The 27734-nt window shown below is 29.8% G+C and overlaps 1 protein-coding gene across 2 annotated transcripts in view; it reads right to left on the bottom strand.

Annotated features, from left to right (window-relative positions):
• LOC137309046 (uncharacterized) overlaps positions 1-27332 on the bottom strand; it is an 85585-nt gene extending 58253 nt beyond the window's left edge. For both annotated transcript variants that reach the window (XM_067977382.1, XM_067977383.1), the window contains exon 1: positions 27232-27332. The gene's annotated coding sequence lies outside the window, so the exon portion shown is untranslated. The remainder of the gene's footprint in view (positions 1-27231) is intronic.
• Positions 27333-27734: the final 402 nt, after the last annotated feature.

Here is a 27734-nt window from a genome sequence, read left to right as displayed (position 1 = left end):
CTGAATGTCGTACCCTGTAACACACAGTGTATTATTATAAACTGAATGTTATACAGTGTAACACACAGTGTATTATTATAAACTGAATGTTATACCCTGTAACACACAGTGTATTATTATAAACTGAATGTTATACAGTGTAACACACAGAGTATTATTATAAACTGAATGTTATACCCTGTAACACAAATTGTATTATTATAAACTGAATGTTATTCAGTGTAACACACAGTGTATTATTATAAACTGAATGTTATACCCTGTAACACACAGTGTATTATTATAAACTGAATGTTATACAGTGTAACACACAGTGTATTATTATAAACTGAATGTTATACAGTGTAACACACAGTGTATTATTATAAACTGAATGTTATACAGTGTAACACACAGTGTATTATTATAAACTGAATGTTATACAGTGTAACACACAGTGTATTATTATAAACTGAATGTTATACAGTGTAACACACAGTGTATTATTATAAACTGAATGTTATACCCTGTAACACACAGTGTATTATTATAAACTGAATGTTATACCGTTTAACACACAGTGTATTATTATAAACTGAATGTTAATTATAAACTGAATGTTATACCCTGTAACACACAGTGTATTATGATAAACTGAATGTTATACCCTGTAACACACAGTGTATTATTATAAACTGAATGTTAATTATAAACTGAATGTTATACCCTGTAACACACAGTTTATTATTATGAACTGAATGTTATACCCTGTAACACACAGTGTATTATTATAAACTGAATGTTATACAGTGTAACACACAGTGTATTATTATAAACTGAATGTTATACCCTGTAACACACAGTGTATTATTATAAACTGAATGTTATACAGTGTAACACACAGTGTATTATTATAAACTGAATGTTAAACAGTGTAACACACAGTGTATTATTATAAACTGAATGTTATACAGTGTAACACACAGTGTATTATTATAAACTGAATGTTATACAGTGTAACACACAGTGTATTATTATAAACTGAATGTTATACAGTGTAACACACAGTGTATTATTATAAACTGAATGTCATACAGTGTAACACACAGTGTATGATTATAAACTGAATGTTATACAGTTTAACACACAGTGTATTATTATAAACTGAATGTTATACCCTGTAACACACAGTGTATTATTATAAACTGAATGTTATACCCTGTAACACACAGTGTATTATTATAAACTGAATGTTATACAGTGTAACACACAGTCTATTATTATAAACTGAATGTTATACAGTGTAACACACAGTGTATTATTATAAACTGAATGTTATACAGTGTAACACACAGTGTATTATTATAGACTGAATGTTATACCCTTTAACACACAGTGTATTATTATAAACTGAATGTTATACCCTGTAACACACAGTGTATTATTATAAACAGAATTTTATACAGTGTAACACAGTGTATTATTATAAACTGAATGTTATACAGGGTAACACACAGTGTATTATTATAAACTGAATGTTATACAGTGTAACACACAGTGTATTATTATAAACTGAATGTTGTACTCTGTAACACACAGTGTATTATTATAAACTGAATGTTATACCCTGTAACACACAGTGTATTATTATAAACTGAATGTTATACCCTGTAACACACAGTGTATTATTATAAACTGAATGTTATACCCTGTAACACACAGTGTATTATTATTAGCAGAATGTTATACAGTGTAACACACAGTATATTATTTCTAACTGAATGTTATAACCTGTAACACGCAGTGTATTATTATAAACTGAATGTTATACCCTGTAACACACAGTGTATTATTATAAAGTGAATGTTATACAGTGTAACACACAGTGTATTATTATAAACTGAATGTTATGCAGTGTAACACACAGTGCATTATTATAAACTGAATGTTATACAGTGTAACACACAGTGTATTATTATAAACTGAATGTTATACAGTGTAACACACAGTGTATTATTATAAACTGAATGTTATACCCTGTAACACACAGTGTATTATTATAAACTGAATGTTATACAGTGTAACACTCAGTGTATTATTATAAACTGAATGTTATATCCTGTAACACACAGTGTGTTATTATAAACTGAATGTTATACAGTGTAACACACAGTGTATTATTATAAACTGAATGTTATACAGTGTAACACACAATGTATTATTATAAACTGAATGTTATACAGTGTAACACACAGTGTATTATTACAAACTGAATGTTGTACCCTGCAACACACAGTGTATTATTATAAACTGAATGTTATACAGTGTAACACACAGTGTATTATTATAAACTGAATGTTATACAGTGTAACACACAGTGTATTATTATAAACTGAATGTTATACCCTGTAACACACAGTGTATTATTATAAACTGAATTTTATACCCTGTAACACACAGTGTATTATTATAAACTTAATGTTATACAGTGTAACACACAGTGTATTATTATAAACTGAATGTTATACCCTGTAACACACAGCGCATTATTATAAACTGAATGTTATACAGTGTAACACACAGTGTATTATTATAAACTGAATGTTATACAGTGAAACACACAGTGTATTATTATAAACTGAATGTTATACAGTGTAAAACACAGTGTATTATTATAAACTGAATGTTATACAGTGTAACACGCAGTGTATTATTATAAACTGAATGTCGTACCCTGTAACACACAGTGTATTATTATTAACTGAATGTTATACCCTGTAACACACAGTTTATTATTATAAACTGAATGTTATACAGTGTAACACACAGTGTATTATTATAAACTGAATGTTATACCCTGTAACACACAGTTTATTAATATAAACTGAATGTTATACAGTGTAACACACAGTGTATTATTATAAACTGAATGTTATACCCTGTAACACAGTGTATTATTATAAACTGAATGTTATACAGTGTAACACACAGTGTATTATTATAAACTGAATGTTATACCCTGCAACACACAGTGTATTATTATAAACTGAATGTTATACAGTGTAACACACAGTGTATTATTATAAACTGAATGTTATACAGTGTAACACACAGTGTATTATTATAAACTGAATGTTATACCCTGTAACACACAGTGTATTATTATAAACTGAATGTTATACCCTGTAACACACAGTGTATTATTATAAACTGAATGTTATACAGTGTAACACACAGTGTATTATTATAAACTGAATGTTATACCCTGTAACACACAGTGTATTATTATAAACTGAATGTTATACAGTGTAACACACAGTGTATTATTATAAACTGAATGTTATACAGTGTAACACACAGTGTATTATTATAAACTGAATGTTATACCCTGTAACACACAGTGTATTATTATAAACTGAATGTTATACAGTGTAACACACAGTGTATTATTATAAACTGAATGTTATACAGTGTAACACACAGTGTATTATTATAAACTGAATGTTATACAGTGTAACACACAGTGTATTATTATAAGCTGAATGTTCCACAGTGTAACACACAGTGTATTATTATAAACTGAATGTTATGCAGTGTAACACACAGTGTATTATTATAAACTGAATGTTATACCCTGTAACACACAGTGTATTATTATAAACTGAATGTTATACCCTGTAACACACAGTGTATTATTATAAACTGAATGTTATACAGTGTAACACACAGTGTATTATTATAAACTGAATGTTATACCCTGTAACACACAGTGTATTATTATAAACTGAATGTTATACAGTGTAACACACAGTGTATTATTATAAACTGAATGTTATACAGTGTAACACACAGTGTATTATTATAAACTGAATGTTATACCCTGTAACACACAGTGTATTATTATAAACTGAATGTTATACCCTGTAACACACAGTGTATTATTATAAACTGAATGTTATACAGTGTAACACACAGTGTATTATTATAAACTGAATGTTATACAGTGTAACACACAGTGTATTATTATAAACTGAATGTTATACAGTGTAACACACAGTGTATTATTATAAGCTGAATGTTCCACAGTGTAACACACAGTGTATTATTATAAACTGAATGTTATGCAGTGTAACACACAGTGTATTATTATAAACTGAATGTTATACCCTGTAACATACAGTGTATTATTATGAACTGAATGTTATACCCTGTAACACACAGTGTATTATTATAAACTGAATGTTATACCCTGTAACACACAGTGTATTTTTATAAACTGAATGTTATACCCTGTAACACACAGTGTATTATTATAAACTGAATGTTATACAGTGTAACACACAGTGTATTATTATAAACTGAATGTTATACAGTGTAACACACAGTGTATTATTATAAACTGAATGTTATACAGTGTAACACACAGTGTATTATAATAAACTGAATGTTGTACCCTGTAACACACAGTGTATTATTATAAACTGAATGTTATGCAGTGTAACACACAGTGTATTATTATAAACTGAATGTTATACCCTGTAACACACAGTGTATTTTTATAAACTGAATGATATACCCTGTAACACACAGTGTATTATTATAAACTGAATGTTATACCCTGTAACACACAGTGTATTATTATAAACTGAATGTTATACAGTGTAACACACAGTGTATTATTATAAACTGAATGTTATACAGTGTAACACACAGTGTATTATTATAAACTGAATTTTATACAGTGTAACACACAGTGTATTATTATAAACTGAATGTTATACAGTGTAACACACAGTGTATTATTATAAACTGAATGTTATACAGTGTAACACACAGTGTATTATAATAAACTGAATGTTGTACCCTGTAACACACAGTGTATTACTATAAACTGAATGTTATATAGTGTAACACACAGTGTATTGTTATAAACTGAATGTTATACCCTGTAACACACAGTGTATTATTATAAACTGAATGTTATACAGTGTAACACACAGTGTATTATTATAAACTGAATGTTATACAGTGTAACACACAGTGTATTATTATAAACTGAATGTTATACAGTGTAACACACAGTGTATTATTATAAACTGAATGTTATACCCTGTAACACACAGTGTATTATTATAAACTGAATGTTATACAGTGTAACACACAGTGTATTATTATAAACTGAATGTTATACAGTGTAACACACAGTGTATTATTATAAACTGAATGTTATATAGTGTAACACACAGTGTATTATTATAAACTGAATGTTATACAGCGTAACACACAGTGTATTATTATAAACTGAATGTTATACAGTGTAACACGCAGTGTATTATTATAAACTGAATGTTATACCCTGTAACACACAGTGTATTATTATAAACTGAATGTTATACAGTGTAACACACAGTGTATTATTATAAACTGAATGTTATACAGTGTAACACACAGTGTATTATTATGAACTGAATGTTATACAGTGTAACACACAGTGTATTATTATAAACTGAATGTTATACAGTGTAACACACAGTGTATTATTATAAACTGAATGTTATACAGTGTAACACACAGTGTATTTTTATAAACTGAATGTTATATAGTGTAACAGACAGTGTATTATTATAAACTGAATGTTATACAGCGTAACACACAGTGTATTATTATAAACTGAATGTTATACAGTGTAACACGCAGTGTATTATTATAAACTGAATGTTGTACCCTGTAACACACAGTGTATTATTATAAACTGAATGTTATATCGTGTAACACACAGTGTATTATTATAAACTGAATGTTATACAGTGTAACACACAGTGTATTATTTTATACTGAATGTTATACAGTGTAACACACAGTGTATTATTATAAACTGAATGTTATACAGTGTAACACACAGTGTATTATTATAAACTGAATGTTATACCCTGTAACACACAGTGTATTATTATAAACTGAATGTTATACAGTGTAACACACAGTGTATTATTATAAACTGAATGTTATACAGTGTAACACACTGTGTATTATTATAAACTGAATGTTATACAGTGTAACACACAGTGTATTATTATAAACTGAATGTTATACAGTGTAACACACAGTGTATTATTATAAACTGAATGTTATACCCTGTAACACACGGTGTATTATTATAAACTGAATGATATACAGTGTAACACACAGTGTATTATTATAAACTGAATGTTATACAGTGTAACACACAGTGTATTATTTTATACTGAATGTTATACAGTGTAACACACAGTGTATTATCATAAACTGAATGTTATACAGTTTAACACACGGTGTATTATTATAAACTGAATGTTATACAGTGTAACACACAGTGTATTATTATAAACTGAATGTTATACCCTGTAACACTCAGTGTATTATTATAAACTGAATGTTATACCCTGTAACACACAGTGTATTATTATAAACTGAATGTTATACAGTGTAACACACAGTGTATTATTATAAACTGAATGTTATACAGTGTAACACACAGTGTATTATTTTATACTGAATGTTATACCCTGTAACACACAGTGTATTATTTTGAACTGAATGTTATACAGTGAAACACACAGTGTATTATTATAAACTGAATGTTATACAGTGTAACACACAGTGTATTATTATAAACTCAATGTTATACCCTGTAACACACAGTGTATTATTATAAACTGAATGTTATACCCTGTAACACACAGTGTATTATTATAAACTGAATGTTATACAGTGTAACACACAGTGTATTATTATAAACTGAATGTTGTACCCTGTAACACACAGTGTATTACTATAAACTGAATGTTATATAGTGGAACACACAGTGTATTATTATAAACTGAATATTATACAGTGTAACACACAGTGTATTATTATAAACTGAATGTTGTACCCTGTAACACAGTGTATTATTATAAATTGAATGTTATATCGTGTAACACACAGTGTATTATTATAAACTGAATGTTATACAGTGTAACACGCAGTGTATTATTATAAACTGAATGTTGTACCCTGTAACACACAGTGTATTATTATAAACTGAATGTTATATAGTGTAACACACAGTGTATTATTATAAACTGAATGTTATACAGTGTAACACACAGTGTATTATTATAAACTGAATGTTATACAGTGTAACACACAGTGTATTATTATAATCTGAATGTTATACAGTGTAACATACAGTGTATTATTATAAACTGAATGTTATACAGTGTAACACACAGTGTATTATTATAAACTGAATGTTATACCCTGTAACACACAGTGTATTATTATAAACTGAATGTTATACAGTGTAACACACAGTGTATTATTATAAACTGAATGTTATACCCTGTAACACACAGTGTATTTTAATAAACTGAATGTTATACAGTGTAACACACAGTGTATTATTATAAACTGAATGTTATACAGTGTAACACACAGTGTATTATTATAAACTGAATGTTGTACCCTGTAACACACAGTGTATTATTATAAACAGAATGTTATACCCTGTAACACACGGTGTATTATTATAAACTGAATGATATACAGTGTAACACACAGTGTATTATTATAAACTGAATGTTATACCCTGTAACACACAGTGTATTATTATAAACTTAATGTTATACAGTGTAACACACAGTGTATTATTATAAACTGAATGTTATACCCTGTAACACACAGCGCATTATTATAAACTGAATGTTATACAGTGTAACACACAGTATATTATTATAAACTGAATGTTATACAGTGAAACACACAGTGTATTATTATAAACTGAATGTTATACAGTGTAAAACACAGTGTATTATTATAAACTGAATGTTATACAGTGTAACACGCAGTGTATTATTATAAACTGAATGTTATACAGTGTAACACACAGTGTATTATTATAAACTGAATGTTATACCCTGTAACACACAGTGTATTATTATAAACTGAATGTCGTACCCTGTAACACACAGTGTATTATTATTAACTGAATGTTATACCCTGTAACACACAGTTTATTATTATAAACTGAATGTTATACAGTGTAACACACAGTGTATTATTATAAACTGAATGTTATACCCTGTAACACACAGTTTATTAATATAAACTGAATGTTATACAGTGTAACACACAGTGTATTATTATAAACTGAATGTTATACCCTGTAACACAGTGTATTATTATAAACTGAATGTTATACAGTGTAACACACAGTGTATTATTATAAACTGAATGTTATACCCTGCAACACACAGTGTATTATTATAAACTGAATGTTATACAGTGTAACACACAGTGTATTATTATAAACTGAATGTTATACAGTGTAACACACAGTGTATTATTATAAACTGAATGTTATACCCTGTAACACACAGTGTATTATTATAAACTGAATGTTATACCCTGTAACACACAGTGTATTATTATAAACTGAATGTTATACAGTGTAACACACAGTGTATTATTATAAACTGAATGTTATACCCTGTAACACACAGTGTATTATTATAAACTGAATGTTATACAGTGTAACACACAGTGTATTATTATAAACTGAATGTTATACAGTGTAACACACAGTGTATTATTATAAACTGAATGTTATACCCTGTAACACACAGTGTATTATTATAAACTGAATGTTATACCCTGTAACACACAGTGTATTATTATAAACTGAATGTTATACAGTGTAACACACAGTGTATTATTATAAACTGAATGTTATACAGTGCAACACACAGTGTATTATTATAAACTGAATGTTATACAGTGTAACACACAGTGTATTATTATAAGCTGAATGTTCCACAGTGTAACACACAGTGTATTATTATAAACTGAATGTTATGCAGTGCAACACACAGTGTATTATTATAAACTGAATGTTATACCCTGTAACACACAGTGTATTATTATAAACTGAATGTTATACCCTGTAACACACAGTGTATTATTATAAACTGAATGTTATACAGTGTAACACACAGTGTATTATTATAAACTGAATGTTATACCCTGTAACACACAGTGTATTATTATAAACTGAATGTTATACAGTGTAACACACAGTGTATTATTATAAACTGAATGTTATACAGTGTAACACACAGTGTATTATTATAAACTGAATGTTATACCCTGTAACACACAGTGTATTATTATAAACTGAATGTTATACCCTGTAACACACAGTGTATTATTATAAACTGAATGTTATACAGTGTAACACACAGTGTATTATTATAAACTGAATGTTATACAGTGTAACACACAGTGTATTATTATAAACTGAATGTTATACAGTGTAACACACAGTGTATTATTATAAGCTGAATGTTCCACAGTGTAACACACAGTGTATTATTATAAACTGAATGTTATGCAGTGTAACACACAGTGTATTATTATAAACTGAATGTTATACCCTGTAACATACAGTGTATTATTATGAACTGAATGTTATACCCTGTAACACACAGTGTATTATTATAAACTGAATGTTATACCCTGTAACACACAGTGTATTTTTATAAACTGAATGTTATACCCTGTAACACACAGTGTATTATTATAAACTGAATGTTATACAGTGTAACACACAGTGTATTATTATAAACTGAATGTTATACAGTGTAACACACAGTGTATTATTATAAACTGAATGTTATACAGTGTAACACACAGTGTATTATTATAAACTGAATGTTATACAGTGTAACACACAGTGTATTATTATAAACTGAATGTTATACCCTGTAACACACAGTGTATTTTTATAAACTGAATGATATACCCTGTAACACACAGTGTATTATTATAAACTGAATGTTATACCCTGTAACACACAGTGTATTATTATAAACTGAATGTTATACAGTGTAACACACAGTGTATTATTATAAACTGAATGTTATACAGTGTAACACACAGTGTATTATTATAAACTGAATTTTATACAGTGTAACACACAGTGTATTATTATAAACTGAATGTTATACAGTGTAACACACAGTGTATTATTATAAACTGAATGTTATACAGTGTAACACACAGTGTATTATAATAAACTGAATGTTGTACCCTGTAACACACAGTGTATTACTATAAACTGAATGTTATATAGTGTAACACACAGTGTATTGTTATAAACTGAATGTTATACCCTGTAACACACAGTGTATTATTATAAACTGAATGTTATACAGTGTAACACACAGTGTATTATTATAAACTGAATGTTATACAGTGTAACACACAGTGTATTATTATAAACTGAATGTTATACAGTGTAACACACAGTGTATTATTATAAACTGAATGTTATACCCTGTAACACACAGTGTATTATTATAAACTGAATGTTATACAGTGTAACACACAGTGTATTATTATAAACTGAATGTTATACAGTGTAACACACAGTGTATTATTATAAACTGAATGTTATACAGTGTAACACACAGTGTATTATTATAAACTGAATGTTATACAGCGTAACACACAGTGTATTATTATAAACTGAATGTTATACAGTGTAACACGCAGTGTATTATTATAAACTGAATGTTATACCCTGTAACACACAGTGTATTATTATAAACTGAATGTTATACAGTGTAACACACAGTGTATTATTATAAACTGAATGTTATACAGTGTAACACACAGTGTATTATTATGAACTGAATGTTATACAGTGTAACACACAGTGTATTATTATAAACTGAATGTTATACAGTGTAACACACAGTGTATTATTATAAACTGAATGTTATACAGTGTAACACACAGTGTATTATTATAAACTGAATGTTATATAGTGTAACAGACAGTGTATTATTATAAACTGAATGTTATACAGCGTAACACACAGTGTATTATTATAAACTGAATGTTATACAGTGTAACACGCAGTGTATTATTATAAACTGAATGTTGTACCCTGTAACACACAGTGTATTATTATAAACTGAATGTTATATCGTGTAACACACAGTGTATTATTATAAACTGAATGTTATACAGTGTAACACACAGTGTATTATTTTATACTGAATGTTATACAGTGTAACACACAGTGTATTATTATAAACTGAATGTTATACAGTGTAACACACAGTGTATTATTATAAACTGAATGTTATACCCTGTAACACACAGTGTATTATTATAAACTGAATGTTATACAGTGTAACACACGGTGTATTATTATAAACTGAATGTTATACAGTGTAACACACAGTGTATTATTATAAACTGAATGTTATACAGTGTAACACACTGTGTATTATTATAAACTGAATGTTATACAGTGTAACACACAGTGTATTATTATAAACTGAATGTTATACAGTGTAACACACAGTGTATTATTATAAACTGAATGTTATACCCTGTAACACACGGTGTATTATTATAAACTGAATGATATACAGTGTAACACACAGTGTATTATTATAAACTGAATGTTATACAGTGTAACACACAGTGTATTATTTTATACTGAATGTTATACAGTGTAACACACAGTGTATTATTATAAACTGAATGTTATACCCTGTAACACACAGTGTATTATTATAAACTGAATGTTATACAGTGTAACACACAGTGTATTATTATAAACTGAATGTTATACAGTGTAACACACAGTGTATTATTTTATACTGAATGTTATACCCTGTAACACACAGTGTATTATTTTGAACTGAATGTTATACAGTGTAACACACAGTGTATTATTATAAACTGAATGTTATACAGTGTAACACACAGTGTATTATTATAAACTGAATGTTATACAGTGTAACACACAGTGTATTATTATAAACTGAATGTTATACAGTGTAACACACAGTGTATTATTATAAACTCAATGTTATACCCTGTAACACGCAGTGTATTATTATAAACTGAATGTTATACCCTGTAACACACAGTGTATTATTATAAACTGAATGTTATACAGTGTAACACACAGTGTATTATTATAAACTGAATGTTGTACCCTGTAACACACAGTGTATTACTATAAACTGAATGTTATATAGTGGAACACACAGTGTATTATTATAAACTGAATATTATACAGTGTAACACACAGTGTATTATTATAAACTGAATGTTGTACCCTGTAACACAGTGTATTATTATAAATTGAATGTTATATCGTGTAACACACAGTGTATTATTATAAACTGAATGTTATACAGTGTAACACGCAGTGTATTATTATAAACTGAATGTTGTACCCTGTAACACACAGTGTATTATTATAAACTGAATGTTATATAGTGTAACACACAGTGTATTATTATAAACTGAATGTTATACAGTGTAACACACAGTGTATTATTATAAACTGAATGTTATACAGTGTAACACACAGTGTATTATTATAATCTGAATGTTATACAGTGTAACATACAGTGTATTATTATAAACTGAATGTTATACAGTGTAACACACAGTGTATTATTATAAACTGAATGTTATACCCTGTAACACACAGTGTATTATTATAAACTGAATGTTATACAGTGTAACACACAGTGTATTATTATAAACTGAATGTTATACCCTGTAACACACAGTGTATTTTAATAAACTGAATGTTATACAGTGTAACACACAGTGTATTATTACAAACTGAATGTTATACAGTGTAACACACAGTGTATTATTATAAACTGAATGTTGTACCCTGTAACACACAGTGTATTATTATAAACAGAATGTTATACAGTGTAACACACAGTGTATTATTATAAACTGAATGTTATACCCTGTAACACATAGTGTATTTTAATAAACTGAATGTTATACAGTGTAACACACAGTGTATTATTATAAACTGAATGTTATACCCTGTAACACACAGTGTATTATTATAAACTGAATGTTATACTCTGTAACACACAGTGTATTATTATAAACTGAATGTTATACCCTGTAACACACAGTGTATTATTATAAACTGAATGTTATACAGTGTAACACACAGTGTATTATTATAAACTGAATGTTATACAGTGTAACACACAGTGTATTATTATAAACTGAATGTTATACAGTGTAACACACAGTGTATTATTATAAACTGAATGTTATACCCTGTAACACACAGTGTATTATTATAAACTGAATGTTATACCCTGTAACACACAGTGTATTATTATAAACTGAATGTTATACCCTGTAACACACAGTATATTATTATAAACTGAATGTTATACAGTGTAACACACAGTGTATTATTATAAACTGAATGTTATACAGTGTAACACACAGTGTATTATTATAAACTGAACGTTATACCCTGTAACACACAGTGTATTATTATAAACTGAATGTTATACACTGTAACACACAGTGTATTATTATAAACTGAATGTTATACAGTGTAACACTCAGTGTATTATTATAAACTGAATGTTATACAGTGTAACACACAGTGTATTATTATAAACTGAATGTTATACCCTATAACACACAGTGTATTATTATAAACTGAATGTTATACAGTGTAACACACAGTGTATTATTATAAACTGAATGTTATACCCTGTAACACACAGTGTATTATTATAAACAGAATGTTATACAGTGTAACACACAGTGTATTATTATAAACTGAATGTTATACAGTGTAACACACAGTGTATTATTATAAACTGAACGTTATACCCTGTAACACACAGTGTATTACTATAAACTGAATGTTATACCCTGTAACACACAGTGTATTATTATAAACTGAATGTTATACAGTGTAACACTCAGTGTATTATTATAAACTGAATGTTATATCCTGTAACACACAGTGTATTATTATAAACTGAATGTTATACAGTGTAACACACAGTGTATTATTATAAACTGAATGTTATACAGTGTAACACACAATGTATTATTATAAACTGAATGTTATACAGTGTAACACACAGTGTATTATTACAAACTGAATGTTGTACCCTGCAACACACAGTGTATTATTATAAACTGAATGTTATACAGTGTAACACACAGTGTATTATTATAAACTGAATGTTATACAGTGTAACACACAGTGTATTATTATAAACTGAATGTTATACCCTGTAACACACAGTGTATTATTATAAACTGAATGTTATACCCTGTAACACACAGTGTATTATTATAAACTGAATGTTATACAGTGTAACACACAGTGTATTATTATAAACTGAATGTTATACAGTGTAACACACAGTGTATTATTATAAACTGAATGTTATACCCTGTAACACACAGTGTATTATTATAAACTGAATGTTATACCCTGTAACACACAGTGTATTATTATAAACTTAATGTTATACAGTGTAACACACAGTGTATTATTATAAACTGAATGTTATACCCTGTAACACACAGCGCATTATTATAAACTGAATGTTATACAGTGTAACACACAGTGTATTATTATAAACTGAATGTTATACAGTGAAACACACAGTGTATTATTATAAACTGAATGTTATACAGTGTAAAACACAGTGTATTATTATAAACTGAATGTTATACAGTGTAACACGCAGTGTATTATTATAAACTGAATGTCGTACCCTGTAACACACAGTGTATTATTATTAACTGAATGTTATACCCTGTAACACACAGTTTATTATTATAAACTGAATGTTATACAGTGTAACACACAGTGTATTATTATAAACTGAATGTTATACCCTGTAACACACAGTTTATTAATATAAACTGAATGTTATACAGTGTAACACACAGTGTATTATTATAAACTGAATGTTATACCCTGTAACACAGTGTATTATTATAAACTGAATGTTATACAGTGTAACACACAGTGTATTATTATAAACTGAATGTTATACCCTGCAACACACAGTGTATTATTATAAACTGAATGTTATACAGTGTAACACACAGTGTATTATTATAAACTGAATGTTATACACTGTAACACACAGTGTATTATTATAAACTGAATGTTATACCCTGTAACACACAGTGTATTATTATAAACTGAATGTTATACCCTGTAACACACAGTGTATTATTATAAACTGAATGTTATACAGTGTAACACACAGTGTATTATTATAAACTGAATGTTATACCCTGTAACACACAGTGTATTATTATAAACTGAATGTTATACCCTGTAACACACAGTGTATTATTATAAACTGAATGTTATACAGTGTAACACACAGTGTATTATTATAAACTGAATGTTATACAGTGTAACACACAGTGTATTATTATAAACTGAATGTTATACAGTGTAACACACAGTGTATTATTATAAACTGAATGTTATACCCTGTAACACACAGTGTATTATTATAAACTGAATGTTATACAGTGTAACACACAGTGTATTATTATAAACTGAATGTTATACCCTGTAACACACAGTGTATTATTATAAACTGAATGTTATACCCTGTAACACACAGTGTATTATTATAAACTGAATGTTATACAGTGTAACACACAGTGTATTATTATAAACTGAATGTTATACAGTGTAACACACAGTGTATTATTATAAACTGAATGTTATACCCTGTAACACACAGTGTATTATTATAAACTGAATGTTATACCCTGTAACACACAGTGTATTATTATAAACTGAATGTTATACAGTGTAACACACAGTGTATTATTATAAGCTGAATGTTCCACAGTGTAACACACAGTGTATTATTATAAACTGAATGTTATGCAGTGTAACACACAGTGTATTATTATAAACTGAATGTTATACCCTGTAACACACAGTGTATTATTATAAACTGAATGTTATACCCTGTAACACACAGTGTATTATTATAAACTGAATGTTATACAGTGTAACACACAGTGTATTATTATAAACTGAATGTTATACAGTGTAACACACAGTGTATTATTATAAACTGAATGTTATACAGTGTAACACACAGTGTATTATTATAAACTGAATGTTATACAGTGTAACACACAGTGTATTATTATAAACTGAATGTTATACCCTGTAACACACAGTGTATTATTATAAACTGAATGTTATACCCTGTAACACACAGTGTATTATTATAAACTGAATGTTATACAGTGTAACACACAGTGTATTATTATAAACTGAATGTTATACAGTGTAACACACAGTGTATTATTATAAACTGAATGTTATACAGTGTAACACACAGTGTATTATTATAAGCTGAATGTTCCACAGTGTAACACACAGTGTATTATTATAAACTGAATGTTATACAGTGTAACACACAGTGTATTATTATAAGCTGAATGTTCCACAGTGTAACACACGGTGTATTATTATAAACTGAATGTTATGCAGTGTAACACACAGTGTATTATTATAAACTGAATGTTATACCCTGTAACATACAGTGTATTATTATGAACTGAATGTTATACCCTGTAACACACAGTGTATTATTATAAACTGAATGTTATACCCTGTAACACACAGTGTATTTTTATAAACTGAATGTTATACCCTGTAACACACAGTGTATTATTATAAACTGAATGTTATACAGTGTAACACACAGTGTATTATTATAAACTGAATGTTATACAGTGTAACACACAGTGTATTATTATAAACTGAATGTTATACAGTGTAACACACAGTGTATTATAATAAACTGAATGTTGTACCCTGTAACACACAGTGTATTATTATAAACTGAATGTTATACAGTGTAACACACAGTGTATTATTATAAACTGAATGTTATACCCTGTAACACACAGTGTATTTTTATAAACTGAATGATATACCCTGTAACACACAGTGTATTATTATAAACTGAATGTTATACCCTGTAACACACAGTGTATTATTATAAACTGAATGTTATACAGTGTAACACACAGTGTATTATTATAAACTGAATGTTATACAGTGTAACACACAGTGTATTATTATAAACTGAATTTTATACAGTGTAACACACAGTGTATTATTATAAACTGAATGTTATACAGTGTAACACACAGTGTATTATTATAAACTGAATGTTATACAGTGTAACACACAGTGTATTATAATAAACTGAATGTTGTACCCTGTAACACACAGTGTATTACTATAAACTGAATGTTATATAGTGTAACACACAGTGTATTGTTATAAACTGAATGTTATACCCTGTAACACACAGTGTATTATTATAAACTGAATGTTATACAGTGTAACACACAGTGTATTATTATAAACTGAATGTTATACAGTGTAACACACAGTGTATTATTATAAACTGAATGTTATACAGTGTAACACACAGTGTATTATTATAAACTGAATGTTATACCCTGTAACACACAGTGTATTATTATAAACTGAATGTTATACAGTGTAACACAAAGTGTATTATTATAAACTGAATGTTATATAGTGTAACACACAGTGTATTATTATAAACTGAATGTTATACAGCGTAACACACAGTGTATTATTATAAACTGAATGTTATACAGTGTAACACGCAGTGTATTATTATAAACTGAATGTTATACCCTGTAACACACAGTGTATTATTATAAACTGAATGTTATACAGTGTAACACACAGTGTATTATTATAAACTGAATGTTATACAGTGTAACACACAGTGTATTATTATGAACTGAATGTTATACAGTGTAACACACAGTGTATTATTATAAACTGAATGTTATACAGTGTAACACACAGTGTATTATTATAAACTGAATGTTATACAGTGTAACACACAGTGTATTATTATAAACTGAATGTTATATAGTGTAACACACAGTGTATTATTATAAACTGAATGTTATACAGCGTAACACACAGTGTATTATTATAAACTGAATGTTATACAGTGTAACACGCAGTGTATTATTATAAACTGAATGTTGTACCCTGTAACACACAGTGTATTATTATAAACTGAATGTTATATCGTGTAACACACAGTGTATTATTATAAACTGAATGTTATACAGTGTAACACACAGTGTATTATTTTATACTGAATGTTATACAGTGTAACACACAGTGTATTATTATAAACTGAATGTTATACAGTGTAACACACAGTGTATTATTATAAACTGAATGTTATACAGTGTAACACACAGTGTATTATTATAAACTGAATGTTATACAGTGTAACACACAGTGTATTATTATAAACTGAATGTTATACCCTGTAACACACAGTGTATTATTATAAACTGAATGTTATACAGTGTAACACACGGTGTATTATTATAAACTGAATGTTATACAGTGTAACACACAGTGTATTATTATAAACTGAATGTTATACAGTGTAACACACTGTGTATTATTATAAACTGAATGTTATACAGTGTAACACACAGTGTATTATTATAAACTGAATGTTATACAGTGTAACACACAGTGTATTATTATAAACTCAATGTTATACCCTGTAACACACAGTGTATTATTATAAACTGAATGTTATACCCTGTAACACACAGTGTATTATTATAAACTGAATGTTATACAGTGTAACACACAGTGTATTATTATAAACTGAATGTTGTACCCTGTAACACACAGTGTATTACTATAAACTGAATGTTATATAGTGGAACACACAGTGTATTATTATAAACTGAATATTATACAGTGTAACACACAGTGTATTATTATAAACTGAATGTTGTACCCTGTAACACAGTGTATTATTATAAATTGAATGTTATATCGTGTAACACACAGTGTATTATTATAAACTGAATGTTATACAGTGTAACACGCAGTGTATTATTATAAACTGAATGTTGTACCCTGTAACACACAGTGTATTATTATAAACTGAATGTTATATAGTGTAACACACAGTGTATTATTATAAACTGAATGTTATACAGTGTAACACACAGTGTATTATTATAAACTGAATGTTATACAGTGTAACACACAGTGTATTATTATAATCTGAATGTTATACAGTGTAACATACAGTGTATTATTATAAACTGAATGTTATACAGTGTAACACACAGTGTATTATTATAAACTGAATGTTATACAGTGTAACACACAGTGTATTATTATAAACTGAATGTTATACCCTTTAACACACAGTGTATTATTATAAACTGAATGTTATACAGTGTAACACACAGTGTATTATTATAAACTGAATGTTATACAGTGTAACACACAGTATATTATTATAAACTGAATGTTATACCCTGTAACACACAGTGTATTATTATAAACTGAATGTTATACAGTGTAACACACAGTGTATTATTATAAACTGAATGTTATACCCTGTAACACACAGTGTATTATTATAAACTGAATGTTATACAGTGTAACACACAGTGTATTATTATAAACTGAATGTTATACAGTGTAACACACAGTGTATTATTATAAACTGAATGTTATACCCTGTAACACACAGTGTATTATTATAAACTGAATGTTATACCCTGTAACACACAGTGTATTATTATAAACTGAATTTTATACAGTGTAACACACAGTGTATTATTATAAACTGAATGTTATACAGTGTAACACACAGTGTATTATTATAAACTGAATGTTATACAGTGTAACACACAGTGTATTATTATAAGCTGAATGTTCCACAGTGTAACACACAGTGTATTATTATAAACTGAATGTTATGCAGTGTAACACACAGTGTATTATTATAAACTGAATGTTATACCCTGTAACACACAGTGTATTATTATAAACTGAATGTTATACCCTGTAACACACAGTGTATTATTATAAACTGAATGTTATACAGTGTAACACACAGTATATTATTATAAACTGAATGTTATACCCTGTAACACACAGTGTATTATTATAAACTGAATGTTATACAGTGTAACACACAGTGTATTATTATAAACTGAATGTTATACAGTGTAACACACAGTGTATTATTATAAACTGAATGTTATACAGTGTAACACACAGTGTATTATTATAAACTGAATGTTGTACAGTGTAACACACAGTGTATTATTATAAAATGAATGTTATACCCTGTAACACACAGTGTATTATTATAAACTGAATGTTATACAGTGTAACACACAGTGTATTATTATAAACTGAATGTTATACAGTGTAACACACAGTGTATTATTATAAACTGAATGTTATACAGTGTAACACACAGTGTATTATTATAAACTGAATGTTATACAGTGTAACACACAGTGTATTATTATAAACTGAATGTTATACCCTGTAACACACGGTGTATTATTATAAACTGAATGTTATACAGTGTAACACACAGTGTATTATTATAAACTGAATGTTATACAGTGTAACACACAGTGTATTATTTTATACTGAATGTTATACAGTGTAACACACAGTGTATTATTATAAACTGAATGTTATACCCTGTAACACACAGTGTATTATTATAAACTGAATGTTATACAGTGTAACACACAGTGTATTATTATAAACTGAATGTTATACAGTGTAACACACAGTGTATTATTATAAACTGTATGTTATACAGTGTAACACACAGTGTATTATTATAAACTGAATGTTATACCCTGTAACACACAGTGTATTATTATAAACTGAATGTTATACCCTGTAACACACAGTGTATTATTTTGAACTGAATGTTATGCAGTGTAACACACAGTGTATTATTATAAACTGAATGTTATACCCTGTAACACACAGTGTATTATTATAAACTGAATGTTATACAGTGTAACACACAGTGTATTATTATAAACTGAATGTTATACCCTGTAACACACAGTGTATTATTATAAACTGAATGTTATACCCTGTAACACACAGTGTATTATTATAAACTGAATGTTATACAGTGTAACACACAGTGTATTATTATAAACTGAATGTTATACCCTGTAACACACAGTGTATTATTATAAACTGAATGTTATACCCTGTAACACACAGTGTATTATTATGAACTGAATGTTATACAGTGTAACACACAGTGTATTATTATAAACTGAATGTTATACAGTGTAAAACACAGTGTATTATTTTAAACTGAATGTTGTCCCCTGTAACACACAGTGTATTATTATAAACTGAATGTTATATAGTGTAACACACAGTGTATTATTATAAACTGAATGTTATACCCTGTAACACACAGTGTATTATTATAAACTGAATGGTATACAGTGTAACACACAGTGTATTATTATAAACTGAATGTTATACAGTGTAACACACAGTGTATTATTATAAACTGAATGTTATACAGTGTAACACACAGTGTATTATTATAAACTGAATGTTGTACCCTGTAACACACAGTGTATTATTATAAACTGAATGTTATACAGTGTAACACACAGTGTATTATTATAAACTGAATGTTGTACCCTGTAACACACAGTGTATTATTATAAACTGAATGTTATACAGTGTAACACACAGTGTATTATTATAAACTGAATGTTATACAGTGTAACACACAGTGTATTATTATAAACTGAATGTTATACAGTGTAACACACAGTGTATTATTATAAACTGAATGTTATACAGTGTAACACACAGTGTATTATTATAAACTGAATGTTATCCAGTGTAACACACAGTGTATTATTATAAACTGAATGTTATACAGTGTAACACACAGTGTATTATTATAAACTGAATGTTATACAGTGTAACACACAGTGTAATATTATAAACTGAATGTTATACAGTGTAAAACACAGTGTATTATTATAAACTGAATGTTGTACCCTGTAACACACAGTGTATTATTATAAACTGAATGTTATACAGTGTAACACACAGTGTATTATTATAAACTGAATGTTATACCCTGTAACACACAGTGTATTATTATAAACTGAATGTTATACAGTGTAACACACAGTGTATTATTATAAACTGAATGTTGTACCCTGTAACACACAGTGTATTATTATAAACTGAATGTTATACAGTGTAACACACAGTGTATTATTATAAACTGAATGTTATACAGTGTAACACACAGTGTATTATTATAAACTGAATGTTATACAGTGTAACACACAGTGTATTATTATAAACTGAATGATGTACAGTGTAACACACAGTGTATTATTATAAAATGAATGTTATACCCTGTAACACACAGTGTATTATTATAAACTGAATGTTATACAGTGTAACACACAGTGTATTATTATAAACTGAATGTTATACAGTGTAACACACAGTGTATTATTATAAACTGAATGTTATAAGAACATAAGAACATAAGAACATAAGAAATTGGAGCAGGAGTAGGCCAATCGGCCCCTCGAGCCTGCTCCGCCATTCAATAAGATCATGGCTGATCTGATCCCAACCACAAATCTAAAGAACACAAGAAGTCGGAGCAGGACCCGGCCACATAGCCCCTGGGCCCTCTCCGCCACCCACAGGGCATTGACCGATCCGAACTCAGCTTCATTTCCAATTTCCTGCCCGCTCCCCATAACCCCTAATTCCCTTTACTTCTAGGAAACTGTCTATTTCTGTTTTAAATTTATCTAATGATGTAGCTTCCACAGCTTCCTGGGGCAGCAAATTCCACAGACCGACCACCCTCTGAGTGAAGAAGTTTCTCCTCATCTCAGTTTTGAAAGAGCAGCCCCTTATTCTAAGATTATGCCCCCTAGTTCTAGTTTCACCCATCTTTGGGAACATCCTTACTGCATCCACCCGATCAAGACCCTTCACAATCTTATATGTTTCAATAAGATCGCCTCTCATTCTTCTGAATGAGAGGAGTCCCAATCTACTCAACCTCTCCTCATATGTCCGCCCCCTCATCCCCGGGATTAACCGAGTGAACCTTCTTTGTACTGCCTCGAGAGCAAGTATGTCTTTTCTTAAGTATGGAGACCAAAACTGTATGCAGTATTCCAGGTGCGGTCTCACCAATACCTTATATAACTGCAGCAATACCTCCTTGTTTTTATATTCTATCCCCCTAGCAATAAAAGCCAACATTCCGTTGGCTTTCTTGATCACCTGCTGCACCTGCATACCAACTTTTTGATTTTCTTGCACTAGGACCCCCAGATCCCTTTGTACTGCAGTACTTTCCAGTCTCTCGCCATTAAGAAAATAACTTGCTCTCTGATTTTTCCTGCCAAAGTGCATAACCTCACATTTTCCAATATTATATTGCATCTGCCAAATCTCCGCCCACTCACCCAGCCTGTCTATATCCCCTTGCAGGTTTTTTATGTCCTCCTCACTCTCTACTTTCCCTCCCATCTTTGTATCATCTGCAAATTTTGATATGTTGCACTCGGTCCCCTCCTCCAAATCGTTAATATAGATTGTAAAGAGTTGGGGACCCAGCACCGACCCCTGTGGAACACCACTGGTTACTGGTTGCCAGTCCGAAAATGAACCATTTATCCCAACTCTCTGCTTCCTGTTCGATAACCAATCCTCCACCCATGCCAGAATATTACCCCCAATCCCGTGATTTTTTATCTTAAGTAATAATCTTTTATGTGGCACCTTGTCGAATGCCTTCTGGAAGTCTAAATACACTATGTCCACTGGTTCCCCTTTATCCACCCTATACGTTATATCCTCGAAGAACTCAAGCAAATTTGTCAGACATGACTTCCCCTTCATAAAGCCATGCTGACTTTGTCCTATTAAATTATGCTTATCTAAATGTTCCGTTACTGTCTCCTTAATAATAGACTCCAAAATTTTACCCACCACAGATGTTAAGCTAACTGGCCTATAATTTCCAGCCTTCTGCCTACTACCCTTTTTAAATAACGGTGTTACATTAGCAGTTTTCCAATCTGCCGGGACCTCTCCTGAGTCCAGGGAATTTTGGAAAACTATCACCAAAGCATCCACAATCCCTACTGCCACTTCCCTCAAGACCCTAGGATGGAAGCCATCAGGTCCAGGGGATTTATCCGCCTTGAGTCCCTGTAACACACAGTGTATTATTATAAACCGAATGTTATACAGTGTAACACACAGTGTATTATTATAAACTGAATGTTATACAGTGTAACACACAGTGTATTATTATAAACTGAATGTTATACCCTGTAACACACAGTGTATTATTATAAACTGAATGTTATACCCTGTAACACACAGTGTATTATTATAAACCGAATGTTATACTCTGTAACACACAGTGTATTATTATAAACTGAATGTTATACAGTGTAACACACAGTGTATTATTATAAACTGAATGTTATACCCTGTAACACACAGTGTATTATTATAAACTGAATGTTATACAGTGTAACACACAGTGTATTATTATAAACTGAATGTTATACAGTGTAACACACAGTGTATTATTATAAACTGAATGTTATACCCTGTAACACACAGTGTATTATTATAAACTGAATGTTATACAGTGTAACACACAGTGTATTATTATAAACTGAATGTTATACAGTGTAACACACAGTGTATTATTATAAACTAAATGTTATACCCTGTAACACACAGTGTATTATTATAAACTGAATGTTATACAGTGTAACACACAGTGTATTATTATAAACTGAATGTTATACAGTGTAACACACAGTGTATTATTATAAACTGAATGTTATACAGTGTAACACACAGTGTATTATTATAAACTGAATGTTATACAGTGTAACACACAGTGTATTATTATAAACTGAATGTTATACAGTGTAACACACAGTGAATTATTATAAACTGAATGTTATACCCTGTAACACACAGCGTATTATTATAAACTGAATGTTATACCCTGTAACACACAGTGTATTATTATAAACTGAATGTTATACAGTGCAACACACAGTGTATTATTATAAACTGAATGTTATACAGTGTAACACACAGTGTATTATTATAAACTGAATGTTATACCCTGTAACACACAGTGTATTATTATAAACTGAATGTTATACAGTGTAACACACAGTGTATTATTATAAACTGAATGTTATACAGTGTAACACACAGTGTATTATTATAAACTGAATGTTATACCCTGTAACACACAGTGTATTATTATAAACTGAATGTTATACAGTGTAACACACAGTGTATTATTATAAACTGAATGTTATACAGTGCAACACACAGTGTATTATTATAAACTGAATGTTATACCCTGTAACACACAGTGTATTATTATAAACTGAATGTTAAACCCTGTAACACACAGTGTATTATTATAAACTGAATGTTATACAGTGCAACACACAGTGTATTATTATAAACTGAATGTTATACCCTGTAACACACAGTGTATTATTATAAACTGAATGTTATACAGTGTAACACACAGTGTATTATTATAAACTGAATGTTATACAGTGTAACACACAGTGTATTATTATAAACTGAATGTTATACACTGTAACACACAGTGTATTATTATAAACTGAATGTTATACAGTGTAACACACAGTGTATTATTATAAACTGAATGTTATACAGTGTAACACACAGTGTATTATTATAAACTGAATGTTATACAGTGTAACACACAGTGTATTATTATAAACTGAATGTTAAACCCTGTAACACACAGTGTATTATTATAAACTGAATGTTATACAGTGCAACACACAGTGTATTATTATAAACTGAATGTTATACCCTGTAACACACAGTGTATTATTATAAACTGAATGTTATACAGTGTAACACACAGTGTATTATTATAAACTGAATGTTATACAGTGTAACACACAGTGTATTATTATAAACTGAATGTTATACACTGTAACACACAGTGTATTATTATAAACTGAATGTTATACAGTGTAACACACTGTATTATTATAAACTGAATGTTATACAGTGTAACACACAGTGTATTATTATAAACTGAATGTTATACAGTGTAACACACAGTGTATTATTATAAACTGAATGTTATAGAGTGTAACACACAGTGTATTATTATAAACTGAATGTTATACAGTGTAACACACAGTGTATTATTATAAACTGAATGTTAAACCCTGTAACACACAGTGTATTATTATAAACTGAATGTTAAACCCTGTAACACACAGTGTATTATTATAAACTGAATGTTATACAGTGCAACACACAGTGTATTATTATAAACTGAATGTTAAACCCTGTAACACACAGTGTATTATTATAAACTGAATGTTATACAGTGTAACACACAGTGTATTATTATAAACTGAATGTTATACAGTGTAACACACAGTGTATTATTATAAACTGAATGTTATACACTGTAACACACAGTGTATTATTATAAACAGAATGTTATACAGTGTAACACACAGTGTATTATTATAAACTGAATGTTATACACTGTAACACACAGTGTATTATTATAAACTGAATGTTATACAGTGTAACACACTGTATTATTATAAACTGAATGTTATAGAGTGTAACACACTGTATTATTATAAACTGAATGTTATACAGTGTAACACACAGTGTATTATTATAAACTGAATGTTATACAGTGTAACACACAGTATATTATTATAAACTGAATGTTATACCCTGTAACACACAGTGTATTATTATAAACTGAATGTTATACCCTGTAACACACAGTGTATTGTTATAAACTGAATGTTATACAGTGTAACACACAGTGTATTATTATAAACTGAATGTTATACCCTGTAACACACAGTGAATTATTATAAACTGAATGTTATACAGTGTAACACACAGTGTATTATTATAAACTGAATGTTATACAGTGTAACACACAGTGTATTATTATAAACTGAATGTTATACCCTGTAACACACAGTGTATTATTTTATACTGAATGTTATACTGTGTAACACACAGTGTGTTATTTTTTCCTGAAAGTTACCCTGTGTGTTGTACCACGGCTGCAATTTTGAAGCTTGGAATCATTGTCAAGTCTGCCAGGCCAATGTGGCCTCAGGGATTGCGAGCTGCGCTCACTGCTGCCCTCAGCTGACATCTTCTGCCACTTCTAAAACCTCTTCCCTCCTTTGCATCATTTTTCAAAGACCAGGTTACGTTTGAGGGCCATGGATCAGTGACAATCTTTATGGAGCAGGTCAGACAATGAAATAAAAGAGAATAAAGTGAAAGATGAGGCAGGTTGCGATGGACAAGGAGTTTAACTCTTGTTCCCAGTTGCTCAGCATGGCCTCTGTGAAATGCAAAGCCAGAAACATCTCTCCCCAAACCCCACCTTTCCCTGTCCTCACCGGCTATCCCTGTAGATCAGATTTCCAGCACTTCCTTCTTCCTCGTTCTCTGGGAGCTGATCGTCTGTGCATCTGGCTGGGGCTTTGCAGTCGCACAGAGCAGCACCTTGGCAGGAAGTGACTCGCTGGCCGCAGGCAGCGAGCTTTACGTAGACATGGTAACTCGCAGTCAGTGACATCATGGAAAAATCAAACCCCAGAGGAAGCGGAGAGTGTCACAGCTCCGACAGAATGTCTGGGTGTTCTTTACAGATTGTAAGTGCAGGGTGTCCATTGACATCGTGGCCAGCTCACTCGGACTTTACACTAACAGAGCTCGCACGCACAGGGTCGAGCTGAAGGTGGCGATTGCGGGTTTGCCATTGCTGGCCTTGTGAAGGAGGTCAGGGAGATGTCCAATGCCCTGGGCACCATCACCACATCACCAATCGTGCATTAACTGGCCAGTTATGTCGGCGCTGTTTGTGGGATCTTGCTGTGCCCACTTATTGACTGCCGTGTTC

The sequence above is a fragment of the Heptranchias perlo genome, unplaced genomic scaffold, assembly GCF_035084215.1.
Source record: "Heptranchias perlo isolate sHepPer1 unplaced genomic scaffold, sHepPer1.hap1 HAP1_SCAFFOLD_146, whole genome shotgun sequence".
NCBI classification, from domain to species: domain Eukaryota; kingdom Metazoa; phylum Chordata; class Chondrichthyes; order Hexanchiformes; family Hexanchidae; genus Heptranchias; species Heptranchias perlo.
Note: the sequence above shows the minus strand (reverse complement) of the source record. Positions and strands in the feature narration are given on the sequence as shown.